At 38.7% G+C, this 22448-nt stretch overlaps 2 non-coding genes across 2 annotated transcripts; both read left to right on the top strand.

The window, feature by feature from the left end:
• The first annotated feature begins 6956 nt into the window (after positions 1-6956).
• Positions 6957-7038, top strand: TRNAL-AAG (transfer RNA leucine (anticodon AAG)). Its single transcript has one exon. It is a non-coding gene; the product is annotated as a tRNA-Leu (tRNA).
• A 1379-nt stretch (positions 7039-8417) lies between these two features.
• TRNAL-AAG (transfer RNA leucine (anticodon AAG)) lies at positions 8418-8499 on the top strand. The gene has a single exon. It is a non-coding gene; the product is annotated as a tRNA-Leu (tRNA).
• Positions 8500-22448: the final 13949 nt, after the last annotated feature.

Here is a 22448-nt window from a genome sequence, read left to right as displayed (position 1 = left end):
AGGAAGGATGGGAGATTTTGCTAAATTAAATTCTCACTGCACAATCAGTAACAATCCCGAAAAGAAGGAAGAATGGAAAGCATTTATGGAGACCAGGTTGGCTGAATACTGAACTTAAAAGCTTGCTAAAAAGGAACAAAGAAATGAATATCAAATTAAAAGAAGGGTTCATATCTAAAGAAGAATATAATGCTGTCTGCAGGGAAAGGTGGGCTAGCGTTAGAAGAGCTAAAGCCAGTAATGAAGTGAGGCTTGCAAGAGAGACCAAAAGCAATAAGAAAGGATTTTGGAAGTAAGTCAAAAGTTAAAGAAAAGCCAAAGATGCTATAGGATTTTTAAAGGATGAAAAGGGTAAAGTGGTCAATAATGATGTTGAGAAGACTGTACTTTTAAATTCCTGTTTTGCTTCTGTGTTCTCTAAGAAAGCAAATGTAACATCAAGTGATCTTCACTGTGCTGTAGAAGAAAAGGAACATGTGAGCAAGTCATACGTATGAATACGGCATATGAATAGTCATGTTGGCTTTAGGCATCAGAATTAACTACATAATTTACCATCTATGTTACATCCATGTCAGTTCAATCAATGATCAACCATTCTCAAAATTTGCCAAAATCAATCTTGGTCAGAAGAAGTCTAACTGCTAGCTTATATCCCTGCTGCCTTTTTAGGATTATCAATACAGGATGAGTAGAGTGATTAGCAAACATAAACAGAGCCATGCTGCTTCTGCTGCTATCCAGTAAGTCAACCTATTGATGAACTCATAGCTACACTGCTCTGCACTGCTGTATAATGTCTTCCTTGCTGCTGCTTCTGATTATCTGTTACGTACAGGCAGGGGTGTAGGAATCCTTCATGTTTGAGTGTCCTGTATATGGGAGATCATAGCAAGTAATCTATACCACCTAATTCAGTGATATCTAAAAATTAGCGGATGAGCCAACAGAGGAAAGATTAGTTAAATACCTGGATACAAGTCATATGTTTTGTAAAATGGTGCCCCAGAGTCAATATACAAACTATTCCCTGATAATTACGTTGCTCATACATATTAACATTTGTCTTTTTGTATTATTGGATATAAAATATTTTCTGCCACTTACATCAAAAGCAAACTTTTGATATAAATATCATTAAACATAAGTAAGATGTCGCGTGGCCGAGCAGTCTAAGGTGCTGGATTTAGGCTTCAGTCTCTCTGGAGGCTTGGGTTCAAATCCCACCACCACCATCATTTATTTGGATCTAATTTTTACCAAAAATTAGGAAACAGTTGAGGAAGTAAAGGGGATAGAGATTTTAGGAGGCAGCGGTAATTCTATCCTATACTTTTGAACTACAAAAGGAGGAAAACCTGCGAAAACTGAGATTTTAAGATTGGACTGTAGAAAGGCAGTTTTTAATGGACTCAGTAAAAAGGAAGGAAAGGTAGGATGCTCGAAAGGAAAGTAATGTCCAGGAAGGATGGGAGATTTTGCTAAATTAAATTCTAACAGCACAATCAGTAACAATCCCGAAAAGGAGGAAGAATGGAAAGCATTTATGGAGACCAGGATGGCTGAATACTGAACTTAAAAGCTTGCTAAAAAGGAACAAAGAAATGAATATAAAATGGAAAGAAGAATATAATGTTGTCTGCAGGGAAAGCTGGGCTAGCATTAGAAGAGCTAAAGCCAGTAATGAATTGAGGCTTGCAAGAGAGACCAAAAGCAATAAGAAAGGATTTTGGAAGTAAGTCAAAAGTTAAAGAAAAGCCAAAGATGCTTTAGGATTTTTAAAAGATGAAAAGGGTAAAGTGGTCTATAATGATGTTGAGAAGACTGAACTTTTAATTTCCTATTTGGCTTCTGTGTTCTCTAAGAAAGTAAATGTAACATCAAGTGATCTTCACTGTGCTGTAGAAGAAAAGGAACATGTGAGCAAGTCATACGTATGAATACAGCATGTGAATAGTCATGTTGGCTTTAGGCATCAGAATTAATTACATAATTTACCATCTATGTTACATCCATGTCAGTTCAATCAATGATCAACCATTCTCAAAATTTGCCAAAATCAATCTTGGTCAAAAGAAGTCTAACTGCTAGCTCATATCCCTGCTGCCGTTTAGGATTATCAATACAGGATGAGTAGAATGATTAGCAAACATAAACAGAGCCATGCTGCTTCTGCTGCTTTCCAGTAAGTCACCCTAGTGATGGATTCATAGCTACACTGCTCTGCACTGCTGTATAATGTCTTCCTTGCTGCTGCTTCTGATTATCTGTTACGTACAGGCAGGGGTGTAGGAATCCTTCATGTTTGAGTGTCCTGTATGTGGGAGATCATAGCAAATAATCTATACCACCTAATTCAGTGATATCTAAAAATTAGCGGATGAGCCAACAGAGGAAAGATTAGTTAAATATCTGGATACAAGTCATATGTTTTGTAAAATGGTGCCCCAAAGTCAATGTACAAACAATTCGCTGATAATTACGTTGCTGTTGCATAATAACATTTGTCTTTTTGTCATATTGGATATAAAATATTTTCTTCCAGTTACATCAAAAGCAAACTTCTGATATAAATAACTTTAAACATATGTAAGAGGTAGCGTGGTCGAGCGCTCTAAGGCGCTGGATTTAGGCTCTAGTCTGTCTGGAGGCGTTGGTTCAAATCCCACCACTGCCATTATTTACTTGGATCAAATTTTTACCAAAAATTAGGAAACGGTTGAGGAAGTAAAGGGGGTTGAGAACTTAGGAGGCAGTGATCATGCTATCCTATAATTTTCAACTACAAAAGGAGGAAAACCTGAGAAAACTGAGATTTTAAGATTGGACTGTAGAAAGACAGTTTTTAATGGACTCAGTAAAATGTAAGGAAAGGTAGGATGTTCTAAAGGAAAGAAATGTCCAGGAAAGATGGTAGATTTTGCTAAATTTAATTCTCACTGCACAATCAGTAACAATCCCGAAAAGAAGGAAGAATGGAAAGCATTTATGGAGACCAGGATGGCTGAATACTGAACTTAAAAGCTTGCTAAAAAGGAACAAAGAAATGAATATCAAATGAAAAGAAGGGTTCATATCTAAAAAAGAATATAATGCTGTCTGCAGGGAAAGGTGGGCTAGCGTTAGAAGAGCTAAAGCCAGTAATGAAGTGAGGCTTGCAAGAGAGACCAAAAGCAATAAGAAAGGATTTTGGAAGTACGTCAAAAGTTAAAAAAAAGCCAAAGATGCTATAGGATTTTTAAAGGATGAAAAGGGTAAAGTGGTCAATAATGATGTTGAGAAGACTGAACTTTTAAATTCCTGTTTTGCTTCTGTGTTCTCTAAGAAAGCAAATGTAACATCAAGTGATCTTCACTGTGCTGTAGAAGAAAAGGAACATGTGAGCAAGTCATACGTATGAATACGGCATATGAATAGTCATGTTGGCTTTAGGCATCAGAATTAACTACATAATTTACCATCTATGTTACATCCATGTCAGTTCAATCAATGATCAACCATTCTCAAAATTTGCCAAAATCAATCTTGGTCAAAAGAAGTCTAACTGCTAGCTCATATCCCTGCTGCCTTTTTAGGATTATCAATACAGGAGGAGTAGAGTGATTAGCAAACATAAACAGAGCCATGCTGCTTCTGCTGCTATCCAGTAAGTCAACCTATTGATGAACTCATAGCTACACTGCTCTGCACTGGTGTATAATGTCTTCCTTGCTGCTGCTTCTGATTATCTGTTACGTACAGGCAGGGGTGTAGGAATCCTTCATGTTTGAGTGTCCTGTATATGGGAGATCATAGCAAGTAATCTGTACCACCTAATTCAGTGATATCTAAAAATTAGCGGATGAGCCAACAGAGGAAAGATTAGTTAAATATCTGGATACAAGTCATATGTTTTGTAAAATGGTGCCCCAGAGTCAATGTACAAACAAATCCCTGATAATTACGTTGCTCATACATAATAACATTTGTCTTTTTGTATTATTGAATATAAAATATTTTCTGCCATTTACATCAAAAGCAAACTTTTGATATAAATAACATTAAACTTATGTAAGAGGTAGCGTGGCCGAGCAGTCTAAGGTGCTGGATTTAGGCTTCAGTCTCTCTGGAGGCTTGGGTTCAAATCCCTCTGCCACCATCATTTATTTGGATCTAATTTTTACCAAAAATTAGGAAACAGTTGAGGAAGTAAAGGGGATAGAGATTTTAGGAGGCAGCGGTAATTCTATCCTATACTTTTGAACTACAAAAGAAGGAAAACCTGCGAAAACTGAGATTTTAAGATTGGACTGAAGAAAGGCAGTTTTTAATGGACTCAGTAAAAAGGAAGGAAAGGTAGGATGTTCGAAAGGAAAGTAATCTCCAGGAAGGATGGGAGATTTTGCTAAATTAAATTCTCACAGCACAATCAGTAACAATCCCGAAAAGAAGGAAGAATGGAAAGCATTTATGGAGACCAGGATGGCTGAATACTGAACTTAAAAGCTTGCTAAAAAGGAACAAAGAAATGAATATCAAATGGAAAGAAGAATATAATGCTGTCTGCAGGGAAAGCTGGGCTAGCATTAGAAGAGCTAAAGCCAGTAATGAATTGAGGCTTGCAAGAGAGACCAAAAGCAATAAGAAAGGATTTTGGAAGTTATTCAAAAGTTAAAGAAAAGCCAAAGATGCTTTAGGATTTTTAAAAGATGAAAAGGGTAAAGTGGTCAATAATGATGTTGAGAAGACTAAACTTTTAATTTCCTATTTGGCTTCTGTGTTCTCTAAGAAAGTAAATGTAACATCAAGTGATCTTCACTGTGCTGTAGAAGAAAAGGAACATGTGAGCAAGTCATACGTATGAATACAGCATGTGAATAGTCATGATGGCTTTAGGCATCAGAATTAATTACATAATTTACCATCTATGTTACATCCATGTCAGTTCAATCAATGATCAACGATTCTCAAAATTTGCCAAAATCAATCTTGGTCAAAAGAAGTCTAACTGCTAGCTCATATCCCTGCTGCCTTTTAGGATTATCAATACTGGATGAGTAGAGTGATTAGCAAACATAAACAGAGCCATGCTGCTTCTGCTGCTTTCCAGTAAATCACCCTAGTGATGGATTCATAGCTACACTGCTCTGCACTGCTGTATAATGTCTTCCTTGCTGCTGCTTCTGATTATCTGTTACGTACAGGGAGGGGTGTAGGAATCCTTCATGTTTGAGTGTCCTGTATATGGCAGATCATAGCAAGTAATCTATACCACCTAATTCAGTGATATCTAAAAATTAGCGGATGAGCCAACAGAGGAAAGATTAGTTAAATACCTGGATACAAGTCATATGTTTTGTAAAATGGTGCCCCAAAGTCAATGTACAAACAATTCCCTGATAATTACGTTGCTGTTGCATAATAAAATTTGTCTTTTTGTCATATTGGATATAAAATATTTTCTGCCACTTACATCAAAAGCAAACTTCTGATATAAATAACTTTAAACATATGTAAGAGGTAGCGTGGCTGAGCGGTCTAAGGCGCTGTATTTAGGCTCTAGTCTCTCTGGAGGCGTTGGTTCAAATCCCACCGCTGCCATTATTTATTTGGATCAAATTTTTACCAAAAATTAGGAAACGGTTGAGGAAGTAAAGGGGGTTGAGAACTTAGGAGGCAGCGATCATGCTATCCTATAATTTTCAACTACAAAAGGAGGAAAACCTGCGAAAACTGAGATTTTAAGATTGGACTGTAGAAAGACAGTTTTTAATGGACTCAGTAAAAAGTAAGGAAAGGTAGGATGTTCTAAAGGAAAGAAATGTCCAGGAAAGATGGTAGATTTTGCTAAATTTAATTCTCACTGCACAATCAGTAACAATGGCGAAAAGAAGGAAGAATGGAAAGCATTTATGGAGACCAGGATGGCTAAATACTGAAATGAAAAGCTTGCTAAAAAGGAACGAAGAAATGAATATCAAATGAAAAGAAGGGTTCATATCTAAAGAATATAATGCTGTCTGCAGGGAAAGCTGGGCTAGCATTAGAAGAGCTAAAGCCAGTAATGAACTGAGGCTTGCAAGAGAGACCAAAGGCAATAAGAAAGGTTTTTGGAAGTAAGTCAAAAGTTAAAGAAAAGCCAAAGATGCTATAGGATTTTTAAAGGATGAAAAGGGTAAAGTGGTCAATAATGATGTTGAGAAAACTGAACTTTTAAATTCCTATTTTGCTTCTGTGTTCTGTAAGAAAGCAAATGTAACATCAAGTGATCTTCACTGTGCTGTAGAAGAAAAGGAACATGTGAGCAAGTCATACATAAGAATACGGCATATGAATAGTCATGTTGGCTTTAGGCATCAGAATTAATTACATAATTTACCATCTATGTTACATCCATGTCAGTTCAATCAGTGATCAACGATTCTCAAAATTTGCCAAAATCAATCTTGGTCAAATGAAGTCTAACTGCTAGCTCATATCCCTGCTGCCTTTTTAGGATTATCAATACAGGATGAGCAGAGTGATTAACAAACATAAACAGAGCCATGCTGCTTCTGCTGCTTTCCAGTAAGTCACCCTAGTGATGAACTCATAGCTACACTGCTCTGCACTGCTGTATAATGTCTTCCTTGCTGCTGCTTCTGATTATCTGTTACGTACAGGCAGCGGTGTAGGAATCCTTCATGTTTGAGTGTCCTGTATGTGGGAGATCATAGCAAGTAATCTATACCACCTAATTTAGTGATATCTAAAAATTAGCGGTTGAGCCAACAGAGGAAAGATTAGTTAAATATCTGGATACAAGTCATATGTTTTGCAAAATGGTGCCCCAGAGTCAATGTACAAACAAATCCCTGATAATTGCGTTGCTCATGCATAATAACATTTGTATTTTTGTCTAATTAGTTATAGAATGTTTTCCGCAACTTATATCATTAGCAAATTTCTGATTTAAATAAGTTTGAAAATCTGTATGAGGTAGTGTGGCTGAGCGGTCTAAGGCGCTGGATTAAGGCTCCAGTCTCTCTGGAGGAGTGGGTTCAAATCCCACCGCTGCCATTATTTATTTCGATCTAATTTTTACCAAAAATTAGGAAACAGTTGAGGAAGTATAGGGGGTTGAGAATTTAGGAGGCAGCGGTAATTTTATCCTATACTTTTGAACTACAAAAGGTGGAAAACCTGCGAAAACTGAGATTTTAAGATTGGACTGTAGAAAGGCAGTTTTTAATGGACTCAGTAAAAAGGAAGGAAAAGTAGGATGTTCTTAAGGAAAGAAATGTCCAGGAAGGATGGGAGATTTTGCTAAACTAAATTCTCACTGCACAATCAGTAACAATCCCAAAAAGAAGGAAGAATGGAAAGCATTTATGGAGACCAGGATGGCTGAATACTGAACTTAAAAGCCTGCTAAAAAGGAACAAAGAAAAGAATATCAAATGAAAAGAAGTGTTCATATCTAAAGAAGAATATAATGCTGTCTGCTGGGAAAGGTGGGCTAGCGTTAGAAGAGCTAAAGCCAGTAATGAAGTGAGGCTTGCAAGAGAGACCAAAAGCAATAAGAAAGGATTGTGGAAGTAAGTCAAAAGTTAAAGAAAAGCCAAAGATGCTATAGGATTTTTAAAGGATGAAAAGGGTAAAGTGGTCAATAATAATGTTGAGAAGACTGAACTTTTAAATTCCTGTTTTGCTTCTGTGTTCTCTAAGAAAGCAAATGTAACATCAAGTGATCTTCACTGTGCTGTAGAAGAAAAGTAACATGTGAGCAAGTCATACATAACAATACGGCATATGAATAGTCATGTTGGCTTTAGGCATCAGAATTAATTACATAATTTACCATCTATGTTACATCGATGTCAGTTCAATCAATGATCAACGATTCTCAAATTTTGCCAATATCAATCTTGGTCAAATGAAGTCTAACTGCTAGCTCATATCCCTGCTGCCTTTTTAGGATTATCAATACAAGATGAGTAGAGTGATTAGCAAACATAAACAGAGCCATGCTGCTTCTGCTGCTTTCCAGTAAGTCACCCTATTGATGGATTCATAGCTACACTGCTCTGCACTGCTGTATAACGTCTTCCTTGCTGCTGCTTCTGATTATCTGTTACGTACAGGCTGGGGTGTAGGAATCCTTCATGTTTGAGTGTCCTGTATGTGGGAGATCATAGCAAGTAATCTATACCACCTAATTCAGTGATATCTAAAAATTAGCGGTTGAGCCAACAGAGGAAAGATTAGTTAAATATCTGGATACAAGTCATATGTTTTGCAAAATGGTGCCCCAGAGTCAATGTACAAACAAATCCCTGATAATTACGTTGCTCATGCATAATAACATTTGTATTTTTGTCTAATTAGATATACAATGTTTTCTGCAACTTATATCATTAGCAAATATCTAATTTAAATAAGTTTGAACATCCGTATGAGGTCGCGTGGCCGAGCGGTCTAAGGTGCTGGATTAAGGCTCCAGTCTCTCTGGAGGCGTGGGTTCAAATCCCACCGCTGCCTATATTTATTTGGATCTAATTTTTACCAAAAATTAGGAAACAGTTGAGGAAGTAAAGGGGATTGAGAATTTAGGAGACAGCGGTAATTCTATCCTATACTTTTGAACTACAAAAGGTGGAAAACCTGCAAAAACTGAGATTTTAAGATTGGACTGTAGAAAGGCAGTTTTTAATGGACTCAGTAAAAAGGAAGGAAAGGTAGATTGTTATAAAGGAAAGAAATGTCCAGGAAGGATGGGAGATTTTGCTAAATTAAATTCTCACTGCACAATCAGTAACAATCCCGAAAAGAAGGAAGAATGGAAAGCATTTATGGAGACCAGGATGGCTGAATACTGAACTTAAAAGCTTGCTAAAAAGGAACAAAGAAATGAATATCAAATGAAAAGAAGGGTTCATATCTAAAGAAGAATATAATGCTGTCTGCAGGGAAAGGTGGGCTAGCGTTAGAAGAGCTAAAGCCAGTAATGAAGTGAGGCTTGCAAGAGAGACCAAAAGCAATAAGAAAGGATTTTGGAAGTAAGTCAAAAGTTAAAGAAAAGCCAAAGATGCTATAGGATTTTTAAAGGATGAAAAGGGTAAAGTGGTCAATAATGATGTTGAGAAGACTGAACTTTTAAATTCCTGTTTTGCTTCTGTGTTCTCTAAGAAAGCAAATGTAACATCAAGTGATCTTCACTGTGCTGTAGAAGAAAAGTAACATGTGAGCAAGTCATACATAAGAATACGGCATATGAATAGTCATGTTGGCTTTAGGCATTAGAATTAATTACATAATTTACCATCTATGTTACATCCATGTCAGTTCAATCAATGATCAACCATTCTCAAAATTTGCCAAAATCAATCTTGGTCAAAAGAAGTCTAACTGCTAGCTCATATCCCTGCTGCCTTTTTGAGGTTATCAATACAGGAGGAGTAGAGTGATTAGCAAACATAAACAGAGCCATGCTGCTTCTGCTGCTATCCAGTAAGTCAACCTATTGATGAACTCATAGCTACACTGCTCTGCACTGCTGTATAATGTCTTCCTTGCTGCTGCTTCTGATTATCTGTTACGTACAGGCAGGGGTGTAGGAATCCTTCATGTTTGAGTGTCCTGTATATGGGAGATCATAGCAAGTAATCTGTACCACCTAATTCAGTGATATCTAAAAATTAGCGGATGAGCCAACAGAGGAAAGATTAGTTAAATATCTGGATACAAGTCATATGTTTTGTAAAATGGTGCCCCAGAGTCAATGTACAAACAAATCCCTGATAATTACGTTGCTCATACATAATAACATTTGTCTTTTTGTATTATTGGATATAAAATATTTTCTGCCATTTACATCAAAAGCAAACTTTTGATATAAATAACATTAAACTTATGTAAGAGGTAGCGTTGTCGAGCAGTCTAAGGTGCTGGATTTAGGCTTCAGTCTCTCTGGAGGCTTGGGTTCAAATCCCACCGCCACCATCATTTATTTGGATCAAATTTTTACCAAAAATTAGGAAACAGTTGAGGAAGTAAAGGGGATAGAGATTTTAGGAGGCAGCGGTAATTCTATCCTATACTTTTGAACTACAAAAGGAGGAAAACCTGCGAAAACTGAGATTTTAAGATTGGACTGTAGAAAGGCAGTTTTTAATGGACTCAGTAAAAAGGAAGGAAAGGTAGGATGTTCGAAAGGAAAGTAATGTCCAGGAAGGATGGGAGATTTTGCTAAATTAAATTCTCACAGCACAATCAGTAACAATCCCGAAAAGAAGGAAGAATTGAAAGCATATATGGAGACCAGGATGGCGGAATACTGAACTGAAAAGCTTGCTTGAAAGGAACAAAGAAATGAATATCAAATGGAAAGAAGAATATAATGCTGTCTGCAGGGAAAGCTGGGCTAGCGTTAGAAGAGCTAAAGCCAGTAATGAATTGAGGCTTGCAAGAGAGACCAAAAGCAATAAGAAAGGATTTTGGAAGTAAGTCAAAAGTTAAAGAAAAGCCAAAGATGCTATAGGATTTTTAAAAGATGAAAAGGGTAAAGTGGTCAATAATGATGGTGAGAAGACTGAACTTTTAAATTCCTATTTGGCTTCTGTGTTCTCTAAGAAAGTAAATGTAACATCAAGTGATCTTCACTGTGCTGTAGAAGAAAAGGAACATGTGAGCAAGTCATACGTATGAATACGGCATGTGAATAGTCATGTTGGCTTTAGGCATCAGAATTAATTACATAATTTACCATCTATGTTACATCCATGTCAGTTCAATCAATGATCAACCATTCTCAAAATTTGCCAAAATCAATCTTGGTCAAAAGAAGTCTAACTGCTAGCTCATATCCCTACTGCCTTTTTAGGATTATCAATACAGGATGAGTAGAGTGATTAGCAAACATAAACAGAGCCATGCTGCTTCTGCTGCTTTCCAGTATGTCACCCTAGTGATGGATTCATAGCAACACTGCTCTGCACTGCTGTATAATGTCTTCCTTGCTGCTTCTGATTATCTGTTACGTACAGGCAGGAGTGTAGGAATCCTTCATGTTTGAGGGTCCTGTATATGGGAAATCATAGCAAGTAATCTATACCACCTAATTCAGTGATATCTAAAAATTAGCGGATGAGCCAACAGAGGAAAGATTAGTTAAATATCTGGATACAAGTCATATGTTTTGTAAAATGGTGCCCCAAAGTCAATGTACAAACAATTACCTGATAATTACGTTGCTGTTGCATAATAACATTTGTATTTTTGTCTAATTAGATATACAATGTTTTCTGCCACTTATATCATTAGCAAATATCTAATTTAAATAAGTTTGAACGACCGTATGAGGTATCGTGGCCAAGCGGTCTAAGGCGCTGGATAAAGGCTCCAGTCTCTCTGGAGGTGTGGGTTCAAATCCAACCGCTGCCTTTATTTATTTGGATCTAATTTTTACCAAAAATTAGGAAACAGTTGAGGAAGTAAAGGGGATTGAGAATTTAGGAGACAGCGGTAATTCTATCCTATACTTTTGAACTACAAAATGTGGAAAACCTGCGAAAACTGAGATTTTAAGATTGGACTGTAGAAAGGCAGTTTTTAATGGACTCAGTAAAAAAGAAGGAAAGGTATAATGTTATAAAGGAAAGAAATGTCCAGGAAGGATGGGAGATTTTGCTAAACTAAATTCTCACTGCACAATCAGTAACAATCCCGAAAAGAAGGAAGAATGGAAAGCATTTATGGAGACCAGGTTGGCTGAATACTGAACTTAAAAGCTTGCTAAAAAGGAACAAAGAAATGAATATCAAATGAAAAGAAGGGTTCATATCTAAAGAAGAATATAATGCTGTCTGCAGGGAAAGGTGGGCTAGCGTTAGAAGAGCTAAAGCCAGTAATGAAGTGAGGCTTGCAAGAGAGACCAAAAGCAATAAGAAAGGATTTTGGAAGTAAGTCAAATGTTAAAGAAAAGCCAAAGATGCTATAGGATTTTTAAAGGATGAAAAGGGTAAAGTGGTCAATAATGATGTTGAGAAGACTGTACTTTTAAATTCCTGTTTTGCTTCTGTGTTCTCTAAGAAAGCAAATGTAACATCAAGTGATCTTCACTGTGCTGTAGAAGAAAAGGAACATGTGAGCAAGTCATACGTATGAATACGGCATATGAATAGTCATGTTGGCTTTAGGCATCAGAATTAACTGCATAATTTACCATCTATGTTACATCCATGTCAGTTCAATCAATGATCAACCATTCTCAAAATTTGCCAAAATCAATCTTGGTCAGAAGAAGTCTAACTGCTAGCTTATATCCCTGCTGCCTTTTTAGGATTATCAATACAGGATGAGTAGAGTGATTAGCAAACATAAACAGAGCCATGCTGCTTCTGCTGCTATCCAGTAAGTCAACCTATTGATGAACTCATAGCTACACTGCTCTGCACTGCTGTATAATGTCTTCCTTGCTGCTGCTTCTGATTATCTGTTACGTACAGGCAGGGGTGTAGGAATCCTTCATGTTTGAGTGTCCTGTATATGGGAGATCATAGCAAGTAATCTATACCACCTAATTCAGTGATATCTAAAAATTAGCGGATGAGCCAACAGAGGAAAGATTAGTTAAATATCTGGATACAAGTCATATGTTTTGCAAAATGGTGCCCCAGAGTCAATATACAAACTAATCCCTGATAATTACGTTGCTCATACATATTAACATTTGTCTTTTTGTATTATTGGATATAAAATATTTTCTGCCACTTACATCAAAAGCAAACTTTTGATATAAATATCATTAAACATAAGTAAGATGTCGCGTGGCCGAGCAGTCTAAGGTGCTGGATTTAGGCTTCAGTCTCTCTGGTGGCTTGGGTTCAAATCCCACCACCACCATCATTTATTTGGATCTAATTTTTACCAAAAATTAGGAAACAGTTGAGGAAGTAAAGGGGATAGAGATTTTAGGAGGCAGCGGTAATTCTATCCTATTCTTTTGAACTACAAAAGGAGGAAAACCTGCGAAAACTGAGATTTTAAGATTGGACTGTAGAAAGGCAGTTTTTAATGGACTCAGTAAAAAGGAAGGAAAGGTAGGATGCTCGAAAGGAAAGTAATGTCCAGGAAGGATGGGAGATTTTGCTAAATTAAATTCTAACAGCACAATCAGTAACAATCCCGAAAAGAAGGAAGAATGGAAAGCATTTATAGAGACCAGGATGGCTGAATACTGAACTTAAAAGCTTGCTAAAAAGGAACAAAGAAATGAATATAAAATGGAAAGAAGAATATAATGTTGTCTGCAGGGAAAGCTGGGCTAGCATTAGAAGAGCTAAAGCCAGTAATGAATTGAGGCTTGCAAGAGAGACCAAAAGCAATAAGAAAGGATTTTGGAAGTAAGTCAAAAGTTAAAGAAAAGCCAAAGATGCTTTAGGATTTTTAAAAGATGAAAAGGGTAAAGTGGTCTATAATGATGTTGAGAAGACTGAACTTTTAATTTCCTATTTGGCTTCTGTGTTCTCTAAGAAAGTAAATGTAACATCAAGTGATCTTCACTGTGCTGTAGAAGAAAAGGAACATGTGAGCAAGTCATACGTATGAATACAGCATGTGAATAGTCATGTTGGCTTTAGGCATGAGAATTAATTACATAATTTACCATCTATGTTACATCCATGTCAGTTCAATCAATGATCAACCATTCTCAAAATTTGCCAAAATCAATCTTGGTCAAAAGAAGTCTAACTGCTAGCTCATATCCCTGCTGCCTTTTAGGATTATCAATACAGGATGAGTAGAATGATTAGCAAACATAAACAGAGCCATGCTGCTTCTGCTGCTTTCCAGTAAGTCACCCTAGTGATGGATTCATAGCTACACTGCTCTGCACTGCTGTATAATGTCTTCCTTGCTGCTGCTTCTGATTATCTGTTACGTACAGGCAGGGGTGTAGGAATCCTTCATGTTTGAGTGTCCTGTATGTGGGAGATCATAGCAAATAATCTATACCACCTAATTCAGTGATATCTAAAAATTAGCGGATGAGCCAACAGAGGAAAGATTAGTTAAATATCTGGATACAAGTCATATGTTTTGTAAAATGGTGCCCCAAAGTCAATGTACAAACAATTCGCTGATAATTACGTTGCTGTTGCATAATAACATTTGTCTATTTGTCATATTGGATATAAAATATTTTCTTCCACTTACATCAAAAGCAAACTTCTGATATAAATAACTTTAAACATATGTAAGAGGTAGCGTGGTCGAGCGCTCTAAGGCGCTGGATTTAGGCTCTAGTCTGTCTGGAGGCGTTGGTTCAAATCCCACCACTGCCATTATTTACTTGGATCAAATTTTTACCAAAAATTAGGAAACGGTTGAGGAAGTAAAGGGGGTTGATAACTTAGGAGGCAGCGATCATGCTATACTATAATTTTCAACTACAAAAGGAGGAAAACCTGAGAAAACTGAGATTTTAAGATTGGACTGTAGAAAGACAGTTTTTAATGGACTCAGTAAAAAGTAAGGAAAGGTAGGATGTTCTAAAGGAAAGAAATGTCCAGGAAAGATGGTAGATTTTGCTAAATTTAATTCTCACTGCACAATCAGTAACAATCCCGAAAAGAAGGAAGAATGGAAAGCATTTATGGAGACCAGGATGGCTGAATACTGAACTTAAAAGCTTGCTAAAAAGGAACAAAGAAATGAATATCAAATGAAAAGAAGGGTTCATATCTAAAGAAGAATATAATGCTGTCTGCAGGGAAAGGTGGGCTAGCGTTAGAAGAGCTAAAGCCAGTAATGAAGTGAGGCTTGCAAGAGAGACCAAAAGCAATAAGAAAGGATTTTGGAAGTACGTCAAAAGTTAAAAAAAAGCCAAAGATGCTATAGGATTTTTAAAGGATGAAAAGGGTAAAGTGGTCAATAATGATGTTGAGAAGACTGAACTTTTAAATTCCTGTTTTGCTTCTGTGTTCTCTAAGAAAGCAAATGTAACATCAAGTGATCTTCACTGTGCTGTAGAAGAAAAGGAACATGTGAGCAAGTCATACGTATGAATACGGCATATGAATAGTCATGTTGGCTTTAGGCATCAGAATTAACTACATAATTTACCATCTATGTTACATCCATGTCAGTTCAATCAATGATCAACCATTCTCAAAATTTGCCAAAATCAATCTTGGTCAAAAGAAGTCTAACTGCTAGCTCATATCCCTGCTGCCTTTTTAGGATTATCAATACAGGAGGAGTAGAGTGATTAGCAAACATAAACAGAGCCATGCTGCTTCTGCTGCTATCCAGTAAGTCAACCTATTGATGAACTCATAGCTACACTGCTCTGCACTGCTGTATAATGTCTTCCTTGCTGCTGCTTCTGATTATCTGTTACGTACAGGCAGGGGTGTAGGAATCCTTCATGTTTGAGTGTCCTGTATATGGGAGATCATAGCAAGTAATCTGTACCACCTAATTCAGTGATATCTAAAAATTAGCGGATGAGCCAACAGAGGAAAGATTAGTTAAATATCTGGATACAAGTCATATGTTTTGTAAAATGGTGCCCCAGAGTCAATGTACAAACAAACCCTGATAATTACGTTGCTCATACATAATAACATTTGTCTTTTTGTATTATTGAATATAAAATATTTTCTGCCATTTACATCAAAAGCAAACTTTTGATATAAATAACATTAAACTTACGTAAGAGGTAGCGTGGCCGAGCAGTCTAAGGTGCTGGATTTAGGCTTCAGTCTCTCTGGAGGCTTGGGTTCAAATCCCTCCGCCACCATAATTTATTTGGATCTAATTTTTACCAAAAATTAGGAAACAGTTGAGGAAGTAAAGGGGATAGAGATTTTAGGAGGCAGCGGTAATTCTATCCTATACTTTTGAACTACAAAAGGAGGAAAACCTGCGAAAACTGAGATTTTAAGATTGGACTGTAGAAAGGCAGTTTTTAATGGACTCAGTAAAAAGGAAGGAAAGGTAGGATGTTCGAAAGGAAAGTAATCTCCAGGAAGGATGGGAGATTTTGCTAAATTAAATTCTCACAGCACAATCAGTAACAATCCCGAAAAGAAGGAAGAATGGAAAGCATTTATGGAGACCAGGATGGCTGAATACTGAACTTAAAAGCTTGCTAAAAAGGAACAAAGAAATGAATATCAAATGGAAAGAAGAATATAATGCTGTCTGCAGGGAAAGCTGGGCTAGCATTAGAAGAGCTAAAGCCAGTAATGAATTGAGGCTTGCAAGAGAGACCAAAAGCAATAAGAAAGGATTTTGGAAGTTATTCAAAAGTTAAAGAAAAGCCAAAGATGCTTTAGGATTTTTAAAAGATGAAAAGGGTAAAGTGGTCAATAATGATGTTGAGAAGACTGAACTTTTAATTTCCTATTTGGCTTCTGTGTTCTCTAAGAAAGTAAATGTAACATCAAGTGATCTTCACTGTGCTGTAGAAGAAAAGGAACATGTGAGCAAGTCATACGTATGAATACAGCATGTGAATAGTCATGATGGCTTTAGGCATCAGAATTAATTACATAATTTACCATCTATGTTACATCCATGTCAGTTCAATCAATGATCAACGATTCTCAAAATTTGCCAAAATCAATCTTGGTCAAAAGAAGTCTAACTGCTAGCTCATATCCCTGCTGCCTTTTAGGATTATCAATACAGGATGAGTAGAGTGATTAGCAAACATAAACAGAGCCATGCTGCTTCTGCTGCTTTCCAGTAAATCACCCTAGTGATGGATTCATAGCTACACTGCTCTGCACTGCTGTATAATGTCTTCCTTGCTGCTGCTTCTGATTATCTGTTACGTACAGGGAGGGGTGTAGGAATCCTTCATGTTTGAGTGTCCTGTATATGGCAGATCATAGCAAGTAATCTATACCACCTAATTCAGTGATATCTAAAAATTAGCGGATGAGCCAACAGAGGAAAGATTAGTTAAATATCTGGATACAAGTCATATGTTTTGTAAAATGGTGCCCCAAAGTCAATGTACAAACAATTCCCTGATAATTACGTTGCTGTTGCATAATAACATTTGTCTTTTTGTCATATTGGATATAAAATATTTTCTGCCACTTACATCAAAAGCAAACTTCTGATATAAATAACTTTAAACATATGTAATAGGTAGCGTGGCTGAGCGGTCTAAGGCGCTGGATTTAGGCTCTAGTCTCTCTGGAGGCGTTGGTTCAAATCTCACCGCTGCCATTATTTATTTGGATCAAATTTTTACCAAAAATTAGGAAACGGTTGAGGAAGTAAAGGGGGTTGAGAACTTAGGAGGCAGCGATCATGCTATCCTATAATTTTCAACTACAAAAGGAGGAAAACCTGCGAAAACTGAGATTTTAAGATTGGACTGTAGAAAGACAGTTTTTAATGGACTCAGTAAAAAGTAAGGAAAGGTAGGATGTTCTAAAGGAAAGAAATGTCCAGGAAAGATGGTAGATTTTGCTAAATTTAATTCTCACTGCACAATCAGTAACAATCCCGAAAAGAAGGAAGAATGGAAAGCATTTATGGAGACCAGGATGGCTAAATACTGAAATGAAAAGCTTGCTATAAAGGAACGAAGAAATGAATATCAAATGAAAAGAAGGGTTCATATCTAAAGAATATAATGCTGTCTGCAGGGAAAGCTGGGCTAGCATTAGAAGAGCTAAAGCCAGTAATGAACTGAGGCTTGCAAGAGAGACCAAAGGCAATAAGAAAGGTTTTTGGAAGTAAGTCAAAAGTTAAAGAAAAGCCAAAGATGCTATAGGATTTTTAAAGGATGAAAAGGGTAAAGTGGTCAATAATGATGTTGAGAAAACTGAACTTTTAAATTCCTATTTTGCTTCTGTGTTCTGTAAGAAAGCAAATGTAACATCAAGTGATCTTCACTGTGCTGTAGAAGAAAAGGAACATGTGAGCAAGTCATACATAAGAATACGGCATATGAATAGTCATGTTGGCTTTAGGCATCAGAATTAATTACATAATTTACCATCTATGTTACATCTATGTCAGTTCAATCAGTGATCAACGATTCTCAAAATTTGCCAAAATCAATCTTGGTCAAATGAAGTCTAACTGCTAGCTCATATCCCTGCTGCCTTTTTAGGATTATCAATACAGGATGAGCAGAGTGATTAGCAAACATAAACAGAGCCTTGCTGCTTCTGCTGCTTTCCAGTAAGTCACCCTAGTGATGAACTCATAGCTACACTGCTCTGCACTGCTGTATAATGTCTTCCTTGCTGCTGCTTCTGATTATCTGTTACGTACAGGCAGCGGTGTAGGAATCCTTCATGTTTGAGTGTCCTGTATGTGGGAGATCATAGCAAGTAATCTATACCACCTAATTTAGTGATATCTAAAAATTAGCGGTTGAGCCAACAGAGGAAAGATTAGTTAAATATCTGGATACAAGTCATATGTTTTGCAAAATGGTGCCCCAGAGTCAATGTACAAACAAATCCCTGATAAGTGCGTTGCTCATGCATAATAACATTTGTATTTTTGTCTAATTAGTAGAGATGAGCGGTGTTCGACTAGAACTGTTCGCCAATCTCAAATTCGAGCTGTTTTGGGCGGTGTTCGAGTTGTTCGACGAACCCGAACGATTTGCAAAAAATTCGGCTGTTCGAGGTTATGTTCGATAACTGTTCGTGCACCAAAAGCGTGTCCTGCATGGATTGTCTGCCACTCACTGTAATGCCACAGCCATGGTGGTTGTGGCATTACAGTGATTGCCCAAATCGATGGGAACAGTGCCAACAGTGAAACATGAAAAGCCGGCAATTCAGCAGCGGCATACACCTGTACCCGACAATTTAGAACCGAAAGAATAGAGCTTCACACATAGATTAGATAGATAGAAACATGTCAGCCACATATATATGAAGTACAGTGACAGTGTTGCTTACTGTACTTGTCATTTAGCGTAAAGGATTTATCAAAAAAAATAATAGTGTTTTCATGCACCGTCTCTTTAAGAAAGCCGGCCGGCAATTCAGCATCTGTACCCGACAATTTATAACAGACAGAATAGAGCTTCACACATAGATTAGATAGATAGAAACAGGTCAGTCACATATATATGAAGTACAGTGATAGTGTTGGTTACTGTACTTGTCATTTAGTATTAAAATAAAGGATTTATTATTAAAAAAATTGGCGTGGGGTTCCCCTTAATTTTAGGCTCTAGCGGAGGTTAAGCAGACGGCTGGGGCAGATGTTTGAAGCCTGGGAAGGGGGTAATACCCACGGAGCTTCCCAGGCTACTAATATCAGCCCCCAGCTGAATACATAGCCTTTACTAGCTATTAAAATGGGGGACCCCCCAAAAAAAATGACGTGGGGTCCCCCCTAATTTAATAGCTAGCAAAGGCTAGGCAGACAGCTGGGGGCTGATATTAATAGCCCAGGAAGGGAGCCATGAATATTGGCCCCCTCCCAGGCTAGAAACACCAGCCGTCAGCCGCCCCAGAAATGGCGCATTCATAGGATGCGCCAATTCTGGCACTTAGCCTCGCTCTTCCACGCTGCCCTGGTGCGGTGGCAGGGGGTAATAGGGTTGGGGTTGATGTCAGCTTATAATGCCAGCTGACATCAAGCCCAGGTTAGTAATGGAGAGGCGTCTATAAGACACCCCCATTACTAACCCCATAGTCAAAGTTAAAAAAAACACAAACACCCAGAATAAAGTCCTTTAATTGAAATAAAGACACAGTCCTTTATTGTTCTAAATTAAACCATACTTACCGTCACGCCCATTCCAGCTGAAGCCAACGATCTCCTGCAATAAAAGAAAAATAATAAAGCAACCTCATCCTTACCTTTCCATGGTTCCCACGACAGCTTCAGCTCTGCTACATCGAGATGACAGGCTGGACCGCAGCAGAACGCTGCCATCCAGCCTCTCATCCCGCAGACACTGAGAAGCGCAGGCTTGCTTGCGCTGCTCAGCGTCTCTCTGTGACGACATCCAGATGAGCCGAGTTCATGTCCAATGAACTCGGCTCACCTCATGCACGTCACTGACAGCGTGGGAAAATTCTCAAGCTGAAGCGCTGAGTGCAGGAGAATTTTCCCACGATGTCAGTGACGTGCATAAGGTGAGCTCATGTCCAATGAACTCAGCTCACCTCCTGCACGTCACTGACAGCGTGGGAGAATTCTCCTGCACTCAGCGCTTCAGTGTGAGAATTCTCCCACGCTGAAGCGCTGAGTGCAGGAGAATTTTCCCACGCTGTCAGTGACGTGCATGAGGTGAGCCGAGTTCATTGGACATTAACTCGGCTCATCTGGATGCCCTCACAGAGAGACACTGTGGAGCGCAAGCAAGCCTGCGCTTCTCAGTGTCTGCGGGATGACAGACTGGATGGCAGCGTTCTGCTGCGGTCCAGCCTGTCATCTCGATGTAGCAGAGCTGAAGCTGTCATGGGAACCATGGAAAGGTAAGGATGATGTTGCTTTATTATTTTTCTTTTATTTCAGGAGATCGTTGGCTTCAGCTGGAATGGGCGTGATGGTAAGTATGGTTTAATTTAGAACAATAAAGAATTGTGTGTTTATTTCAATTAAAGGACTTTTTTCTGGGTGTTGTGTTTTTTTTAAATTCTTTACTAGAAATTCATGGTGGTCATGTCTAATATTGGCGTGACCCCATGAATTTCGGGCTTAGGGCCAGCTGATAATGCCAAGCTGGCCCTAACCCCTTTATTACCCAGTGAGCCACCGCATCAGGGCCCTGGATGAGTTGGGTACAGCGCCAGAAGATGGCGCTTCTATGAACGCGCCATTTTCCGGGGTGGCTGCGGACTGCAATTTGCAGCGGGGGTGGCCCAGAAAGCTTGGGCCTCCCTGCGCTGCGGATTCCAGCCCCCAGCTGCCTAGTTGTACCTGGCTGGACACAAAAACAGGGCGAAGCCCCACGTCAATTTTCTTTAAATTATTTCATGAAATAATTAAGAAAAAAGGGCTTCCCTATATTGTTGTGTCCGGCCAGGTACAAATAGGCAGCTGGTGGTTGGGGGCAGCCCGTTCCTGCCTGCTGTACCTGGCTGGACACAAATATAGTGCGAAGCCCCACATCAATTTTTTTAAAATTATTTCATGAATTTCCTGAAATAATTTAAAAAAATTTAAGTGGGGCTTCGCACTATATTTGTGTCCAGCCAGGTACAGCAGGCAGGAACGGGCTGCCCCCATCCACCAGCTGCCTATTTGTACCTGGCCGGACACAACAATATAGGGAAGCCCTTTTTTTCTTAATTATTTCATGAATTTCATGAAATAATTAAAAAAAATTGAAGTGGGGCTTCGCACAATATTTGTGTCCAGCCAGGTACAGCAGGCAGGAACGGGCTGCCCCCAACCACCAGCTGCCTATTTGTACCTGGCCGGACACAACAATATAGGGAAGGCCTTTTTTTCTTAATTATTTCATGAATTTCATGAAATAATTAAAAAAAAAGTACGTGGGGCTTCGCCCTATTTTTGTGTCCAGCCAGGTACAACTAGGCAGCTGGGGGCTGGAATCTGCAGCGCAGGGAGGCCCAAGCTTTCTGGGCCCCCCCCCCGCTACAAATTGCAGTCCGCAGCCACCCCGGAAAATGGCGCGTTCATAGAAGCGCCATCTTCTGGCGCTGTACCCAACTCATCCAGGGCCCTGGTGCGGTGGCTCACTGGGTAATAAAGGGGTTAGGGCCAGCTTGGTATTATCAGCTGGCCCCAAGCCCAAAATTCATGGGGTCACGCCAGTATTAGACATGACCGCCATGAATTTCTAGTAAAGTATTTAAAAAAAACACAACACCCAGAATAAAGTCCTTTAATTGAAATAAAGACACAATTCTTTATTGTTCTAAATTAAACCATACTTACCATCACACCCATTCCAGCTGAAGCCAACGATCTCCTGCAATAAAAGAAAAATAATAAACCAACCTCATCCTTACCTTTCCATGGTTCCCACGACAGCTTCAGCTCTGCTACATCGAGATGACTGGCTGGACCGCAGCAGAACGCTGCCATCCAGTCTGTCATCCCGCAGACACTGAGAAGCGCAGGCATGCTTGCGCTCCTCACTGTCTCGCTGTGACGGCATCCAGATGAGCCGAGGTCATGTCCAATGAACTCGGCTCACCTCATGCACGTCACTGACAGCGTGGGAAAATTCTCACGCTGAAGTGCTGAGTGCAGGAGAATTCTCCCACGCTGTCAGTGATGTGCATGAGGTGAGCTCATGTCCAATGAACTCAGCTCACCTCCTGCACGTCACTGACAGCGTGGGAAAATTCTCCTGCAATCAGCGCTTCAGCGTGAGAATTTTCCCACGCTGTCAGTGACGTGAATGAGGTGAGCCGAGTTCATTGGACATGAACTCGGCTCATCTGGATGTCGTCACAGAGAGACGCTGAGCAGCGCAAGCAAGCCTGCGCTTCTCAGTGTCTGCGGGATGACAG

Source organism: Phyllobates terribilis, unplaced genomic scaffold (genome assembly GCF_046119375.1).
Source record: "Phyllobates terribilis strain yellow unplaced genomic scaffold, ASM4611937v1 Scaffold_11__3_contigs__length_659146591, whole genome shotgun sequence".
Taxonomy (NCBI): domain Eukaryota; kingdom Metazoa; phylum Chordata; class Amphibia; order Anura; family Dendrobatidae; genus Phyllobates; species Phyllobates terribilis.
Note: the sequence above shows the minus strand (reverse complement) of the source record. Positions and strands in the feature narration are given on the sequence as shown.